This window comes from Nothoprocta perdicaria, unplaced genomic scaffold, assembly GCF_003342845.1.
Source record: "Nothoprocta perdicaria isolate Ctin4 unplaced genomic scaffold, notPer1 scaffold_184, whole genome shotgun sequence".
Classification (NCBI taxonomy): Eukaryota; Metazoa; Chordata; class Aves; order Tinamiformes; family Tinamidae; genus Nothoprocta; species Nothoprocta perdicaria.
The window spans coordinates 1123255-1131647 of record NW_020455027.1 but is presented as its reverse complement, the minus strand read 5'-3'; positions in this window follow the sequence as shown (position 1 = coordinate 1131647).

Below are 8393 nucleotides of genomic sequence, written 5' to 3'. Positions count from 1 at the left end.
AAGCTTACAGTATAATTTTCAGGGATATGAGACAAAGGCTAAAATCTTATGCAGGATTTCAGGGAAGAAATTGCTTCATACTCAAGTGATAGGAGAAAGAAATAGGTCTAAAGGAACATGGTAAAAATATTCTCATTTCTCTGCTGGTGGATTGCTAGATTTGCATTTGCTTCTCTTTTACACTTCTGGCCCATTTTGGGGGCCTTCCAGATCGTGAGATTGGTTTTCCTTGTTCCAGGATGATCTGTTCTGAATAGGTCCAATCTTATATTTACACAGAACCTCCCATTAAAAAAAAAAAAAAAAAAAAAAATCTCTTTCTGAAAAAATACTCTTTTTCTGCCCTGATACTTCTTTGGAGGCTTTGTAAATCTCTCTTTCTTTATCAGCACCTGTCTTCTGTCCTCTGCTGCTAGCTATTTCCCACTCTCATCTTTACTAGCTCTTGGCAGAGAACACCATGAAAGGTACTTTGCTGGCTCAGACAGCTTTCTTATCGCACCACTGTTTAGTCAGAACATTCACACAAGTTAATAGCTCTTCATTGCTCTTCATCTGGGAGAGATATGCTAAAGCACATGAACAAGTGTCTAATCATTCACTTATGCAGTATAGGTACAACATCAGGCTATAAGCCAGCATTCATAAATGTGCATAGGCAGATTCCATAAATCACTGCATGTAAGAGATGTATTAATGTGATATTACTTTCATATGGCAGTAAATACACTGAGTAATCAAAGCTATACTAGAAATAGCTTAGGGACATGTATTAAGCTTCAGGAGGCATAATGATCTTAAGAGGTGTAAAGGTTATCTAGAACTCAATCTTGAAATGCAAAAACATTCCCACACTGAAGCTCTTGAAGTCCAAATTCAGATCCATGCTTCTGTTTTACAAATTATTCATATAAAATAAATCAGATTAAATATAACAGAAAAAGCTGAGTTTCAGTCAGAAAGCATTATGTGAAGTCTGTTTTTGTACTCTGAATGTTTTTGTTTTCATGTCTCTCCAGTGACGTTCCAATTTAAAATTGAAATTTAATGGAGTGTGTATGTGTGGTATGTATCTCATGTGACGGTGTTGAATTTAGGAGGATGTCAAAGAGGGAGATCAGCTTGCAGTTTAATGTTTAATCCTGCCTGGTTTTTATTTGGAGATATTTCCTTTATTGGCTCCCTTTTAGGATAAAAAAGAATAGCTAAATCACATTAATTTTTTAATGAGAGAGTTCTAGTAATACATGTATGCAAGGAAGAAGATAGACCAGGAGATAAACGCTAACAAGGACTTACCAGAATCAGTGCCTCTGTGTTAGTTAGGTATACCAGACAAGGTTATACAAGAAGCATAAGTGACAATATTGGGAATCACTATGCTGTGACTGCTCAAGCAAATTTTGTGTTGTGAAGGTATCTCACGCCCCATGTTACATCTCCCCTTGATCAATTTTGTGACACAATGTCAAAAAAGGAGTGCTCTCCTGACTCATTTGTGAGTGCTCATTTGGGTTTTGGGAACACCACCCTTCTAACTAGGCTTCAGAATTTGTGAGATATGAAAACAGGACGCGATTTGTTAACTAACATTGCTCTAATAAGCAAGCATCACCAAGTATACACTTGAATATTCAGTCTTTTTGCATCAAGCTGCACCAGAGGGCAGCAATGCACTGCACAGCTCTGCCAGGGTCTCAGCTTGCATGCTGTGGGCATACTGCATCAAAACATGCCTATATTTCATTTGAGTGTCTGTACGCACAATATTTTAGAAGAGAGCCCAAATCTAGTGCATATCTTTGTCATTTAGATAGTTAAGCTTAGCTTGCTGGATTTGTATAGCCTTTTCAGCATATGGTAAAGGATGCACTTTAAGATTTCTCAAAATATCCTGACCTTAATAGCATTATATAAATCCCACTCTAGTAAGGAATGTGTGCCTATGTGTGTATACACGTGTGTATACGTAACATTGCTATGTATTCTTTAATAATATTGCAGCACAAATACATGTCGTTTTATAGCAATATTCAGTGTTTGTAACTGAATGTAGGCTGTCACAAGGGGTTATTTCATATTTTCATCTTGTTAAAAATACTGTAGAAGATCTACTTGCTCATGAGAATTAGCTCACAGAAAACCTTTGTTCTAAACGGTCTTCCAGTCAGAGCTACTGTAAGCACTTATTTGACTCATTCAATGATGCTCATATAGTGTGTTGGAGCTTTATGTCCTCATGGTAACTTCACTTGTTTTCAGTGTTGTAAATATCAAATCTAAATCAAATCAGCAAGCAATTTTTTTCGTCTTTTATGAAGGACCAGATTGTTTTCTCCAAGACATCTTTTTCTGCTGTAAAGAACCTGGGTATTTTCTTAGAGACAGCTCACCTGTATTTTTAAGAGCTCTTAAAACCCTTTTCAGAAAGTCACAGTTAGGATTCTTTKATAGGATTGACATTTTACCTGCACTGATTCCTGCCATTCCAGCCCATTTTGTTCCTGATTGCTGTAAGAAAACCATAAAGACATGGTAAATACCATATACTTTGACACATCTATTTCAGTTGACTTTCTATACCTGAACACAAACCTAACTATATCTCAGAATTTAAAGTTTTTAGATTTAAATCTAAACAGTCTAGATAAAATCAGTAGCACCAACTACATTTATTCATTCAAGTAGCACCAACTACCTCTGTACACACAAGGCCAACCAAAATTATGCTCTACAAGAGCATTCTACAAGCATTCAGAGCTTGCATTTTCACATATTAAATCTCTTCACAAAGCTGCAATATCATGTCTTCTCAGCCCACTTCATCTTAATATTTTTCACAACTAGCCTTGATTTTTTTTAAAGGAGAGGAGCTCAAATACGTACGAGATACTCTTAAATAATAAGACTTGAAATAAAAATTGATCCTACAATGTTGGCTGCGGAACATCAATTCAGCTGGTGTGAAATTGCACTATTTCCAAGCATTTTTATACACTATCTGTGGAAAGCAGGAAAAGGTGGTCCCAGCATATAGCAGTACAAAGAATAATAGAGGAGTGGAACTGTTTACAAGCAATATCACTGACTGTCTATGCTAGACTTCAAGGCAGGAAAGATGTGGAGAGGGCTGAGCAGGTGTGAATGCAGTTCTCAATCTCTAGCTCATCATCAGAGAAAAACTCCAAAGGGCAGAGGCCAGGAGGTCAGCTCTTGCATGAAGAATCTTCAGCTGAAGATTCTGGCTAAAACCTTGGCTGATAGAGAAAAACACTTGGAAGAGCCTGCAACTGCAGAGCAATCTTCTTTGATTGAAGGTAGACAACAACAATTGTTCAATTTAATCTTTTATTTCAGAGTACTTGTTGATTCCTCTGCTGACACTAAGCTCTCGTCATAAGCAACATCCACAAAATTGTGCTTTCTACCATATCAGACTGGCTGCGACAGGCCATCTTGGTAAATGTAATGTCCTGGTTTCTTCATTGCCTTTTTATTTGGCTAAGAAGACTACAGTATTCATGACACCAAACTTATTACCAAAATTGCATTCAATACATGACAATATTATGGCCTCTTACATAAACACATCACACTGTTCTACCCGCAGAATACTGAGTTGAACTCAAATCTTTTCGGCACAGACTAAACCCACCTAATATTAGACACTTAATTGATACATCTCAGTTAGGAGCTTAGTTCCCCTAGGACGCTTGACTGGTTGATGGCAAGCAATAGACAAAGTAAAATTGAAATCTTTGGTAGTCCTCCTAAGTAGTTCAAGATGTTCCTTATACTTACTAAGGTAATTAATGTTAAGTAAGATAAATCTGAGACTTTTCTTAAAATAGTAGATATTAAAGTAATGACAGCATAAAAACATGTATGATGGAATTCCAATCCCTCTTTTTTTCTTAAATAATAAATGCAAGAACATATTTATCCTCTACTAAGCTTTACATGTTACTTGAGAGGTTATATGCCCTAGTTTTAATATTTTGTTGCAGTGACATTAGCGTCAAGAAAAAACTTTTATAATACTTAAATTTTTTTTTTGGAATGCTTCAGACTCTGGCCCTAGGCAAAACACCAGGTTAAAATTTTTTTTTTTGGTTTTTATAACTATGTGACACTATTTTTTTTATGTAAAAGGTGGAGAATTCGGAGAGCTTTGAAAGCTGGAAGATATTAGGTTTGCAGAATATACTGTCTATGCTTGAACACTAGAATATCTTGGAGAAAATGAACTTTTTTATATATAATCTTATATATATAACCTTATTAACACATAGATTAGTAGTGAACATGATTTAATGCAAATAATGTGATCTCCAGGCTGTAGTATATATTTAGGCATTTATTATTTGCAGATATCCTTTGTCACATGGCAGCATTAGTAGTTTCTTAAARTTGAGCCCATTCTACAGCAGGACTCAGTGAGCACAGCATTGGAGGTTCACAACAGAGTCACACAATGAAATGTTCAGCATCCCCCAGTAAATCAGTGCTTCACATCAGAGTTATACAGAAGCAAGAGTCTCACAATGAGGCTAAACCATAAGCTGCTACATATTGTACAGTAAATCAGCAGACCTTTAYAATACAATTTCCTGCTAAGCTTCTCTGTGCTATACGCTAAATCAATGGAGATTCACAGTAAGGTTCACCTTTAAGCTCCTGTGTATCATATGATAAATCACTAAGACCCAACAATGCCCATCAAGCACCTTGCTTTATCTGGACTATTATTATTATTACTACAGTGATACATGTGTCATTGTCAGGTACAGTTATGAAAAATGGCAAATCAATTTGACTTTGAGAACTACAAGACAGTGGCCACCTTTAGCTGGACTGGACAAAGCTGTGCTTCTACTAGAATGCTCGTGGTGCTGCTAAGAAACAAAGTAGTTTTRCAACACACCAGGGCTTACTAGCAAAAAGATTTTTAACTGTCCAAGGACAATAAGGTGGCCTCTGTAGTACAGTTATCCTGCATATTGCCCCATCACTGTCGAGTATGAACCAATTTCAGGACTATCTAGGTTGTCTTAATAGCACAAGCATTCACTAAGAAGAAAAATTGAAAGTGTCTTTCGGCTCTGTGTTCTGGATAATTTGCCATTCAGTGAAGAATTCACTAGACACTGTCAAACAATATTTGTAGTGTAATTTGAAAGTAATTATGTGAAAATCTAAAACTTAGGTGTTATTTTGATGAACAGTTTCAGATAATAGTCACTAAAATTATTTTCTTTTCATAAGATCATTTATAAAAGTCTGTGGAAATATTCTTAAGGATATTTGTTTACAAAAGTGTTTGCACTGCTAGAGCAGTGCACTGGGAATGGGAAGGGGAAAGAGGAAATTAATGCAGAGGAACAGTCAGCATTAAAACCAACAGGTCTAGAAAGAATTACTAATGCTGATCAGGAAAAGGGGAGGAAGAGCGATCTATGACATATGGCTGCTTCAGGCAAAAGGATTCATCCTTCATCCAGCTGAATTGACCTGTGACCAAGCAACAAAGAAATGGAATGGATGGGTGCACCTACAATTCCTTTCCAACGGGGAGGTCCTTTTGAGATATCTTATGAAGCTTCTTCAAGCTCTGCATCCTGATGGAGCTTCCTGCTCAGAGAACAATTTTGACCTTGAAATAAGTGTTAGCACCAAAGATATCATTGCGTTGAACCAAACATCAGTTATAGGAGTTGCACTGAAACTCATTTTGATCCTTGTCTTCTCTGGAGCTCTCCTGAGCATAAATGATGACTTAGTCTCTCATCTACAAAAGGAGTTATTTTTAAGCCGTGAAAGAAACACTGGGTGATACAGGACCTGCGTATGATCTGTACTAACACATCAAGCAGCTGATAAAGGCAGGCATTGGAAAGGAAACACCCAGATACCACTTACCCATCTGGTCAGCTGTTGCTTCAGCTGCATCCTACTGGAACTGAGAAGCCAAAACCTGCCTATTCTGTCCCACAGGTGTTGCCCTGCAGCTGAAATGATGCTTTCATCCTGTGCCTCTGAGCCTGACTCCCAGAATGAGCCAATCAGCTGGATCTGGGCCCAGGCAAATTCACTCACAATATCAACTGGTCTCTAAATAATTTAGTTTTATTTCTCTCTTATGCAGAAGAGAAAGGAATTAATACATTTTAAAAACCTAGAGTACACAAAAGAAATCCAGATATAATGATACACAGCATTCATTTTTTGGAGACTACAGATAATCTTCAGCAAGCCCAGCATTTTGGATGCCAGTGGCATCTCTGTATATTCATTTTTCATATTGAACCAATCAAAACAAATGCTCAGTGTTGACTTCAGAAGCAGCTTTGTGAAATGACCAGGAAAATGACAATGTCACCCTGCATCATTTCCAACAAGCCTTGAGGTGACACCAAGTAACAGTGGATAGTTTTTGTGGATCTGGGTTGCTTGTCTGAAGTGAAAATATAGTTTTAAAGCCTGCACCAGCCTCCTTGCTGCCTTAATGAGCAAAATGCAGTGTTTCCACCATCTGCCCCTGAGGATAGAAGGATAACAGGTCTTTCAATTAATACTCTCAGAATAGGCCATGCAGCTCATGCTAGTTATATGAGATACATCTAGATGCCACTTAGTGCATTTCCAAGCTAGGCAGCTGCAAAACAAGCCTGTTTTGTTGAATCACTGTGCAAAATCTGCCCTGCATTTTAACTCCTCACCCACTTTTTTTTTTTTTTTTTTTTTTTTTTTTTTTTTTACAAGTCCTTCCAGAATAGAGAGTTCAACTGTGCACTATAGCGAGTTCAACTTCCTATCTCCTGTGATAGGAAGGACTGCTGTGTCTTCAGATGCAGCAGGTGAGCTGCATTCAAGAAATCATGTAGACTTATGGACATTACATTGAAAAAGGTCTTGAAATTTGCCCCAGAGCTGGAGAGGCTGCACTCATAAACTTGTGGCAGATATTTATTAACCTACCTCTAAAAATTTCTGCAATCATAGATTACGCTGCTCCCAAGGGCAAACTATTCCAGAAATGAAATTCCAGATTATTCCAGTCTGGTGCTTCCTGAGGCTGTTGATTCACTACATGCAAAACCAGTTCCTGTGAGCACTACCTCCCTGTATACACCATTTGTATTAACAACAAGTTAGAGAGATTCTTCCTGCAGAGCAACACACAGAACAAACAGTCACAAACTTGGAGCAAAATAAGTAGAAGAAGAATCATTATTGTTTGCTTCTGTCCAGTCAAATCTTGTTTTAAGGACAGCAAATAATTTAATTGAAATTTGACCAGGAAATTTCAAGGAGTACATGTCCTGTCAAGTCAGGAGCCGCCACCTGCAGCAACAAAGTGTTTCCCCAAAGTGCCCATGACATTTATTTCTTAAGTGAAAGAGCTAATAGAATGACAATATAGATTAGCATTTCATTGTTTTTATTGGTCTGATTTTCAGCTATCAAGGGAGATGCACATATTTGATAACATTCAGTTTCCTATACAGMTCCCTGTATACAATTGCTACATGTGTATCTCCAGAGTTCTTGAAAGCAAAAATATCCTTTTTGTAAAGGTTGTTGGGTAATAGAAGAAATTAGTCCAAGTATTAACCTTGCACTGTCTCTTACAGACTTGCAAAGCTTAAAGCATTACTAATATCTATATAGCTTTTTTTAGTAATGCCAAATTATTCAAGTGAGTATGTTTAGAACAAAGCCATAAAAATATTTTTTCTACTGCAATGTTATGAGTAGAAATGCGAATTTGAAGCATTGGTGATTAAGCAGTATAGTACCAAGCCTACAACAATCATAAAATGTAATTACCACTTCCTAAGAAATAAAGGAATTTCAGGATTGTATTTTTTCTCATCGATTGYCTTTTATAAAAATAGGATCTTCTTAGATTAGTCTTTTTCCTTTGGCTCTTAAGCATGGATATTTCCCCATACAAGAATATCAATTTCTAATTCAGTGTCTTTTATACCAATCAAATCCAAGGCTATTTATTTTTATCATAATTATCATTAATTATACTGTTAACACTTATGTAAAATTATTTTTTTAAATCCTCTTTTCACAATACTCTCTTGTTCTTTCTTCTTTTAAGCACTGTTCTGCCAACTGAGYGCATAATAGCTTACTACATTTTTTATCTTTGCTCAGGATTTTGAATGAATTACTGTCTAGCCATTCCTCTCTGCAGTATTCAGGCAGAGATATATCATGGTTCTGTCTGGTACAAACACTGTTTTTTAAAAAATGTTTTCTGCATCTGTCATAGTGCAGGCACAAACTATATTTAATTCTAAAAAATAGTTTGAACAGACACTATGATTAAGAATTTAAATGCAGAGACTTCAGTAAAAGAAATGTAAGATTCTTACAGA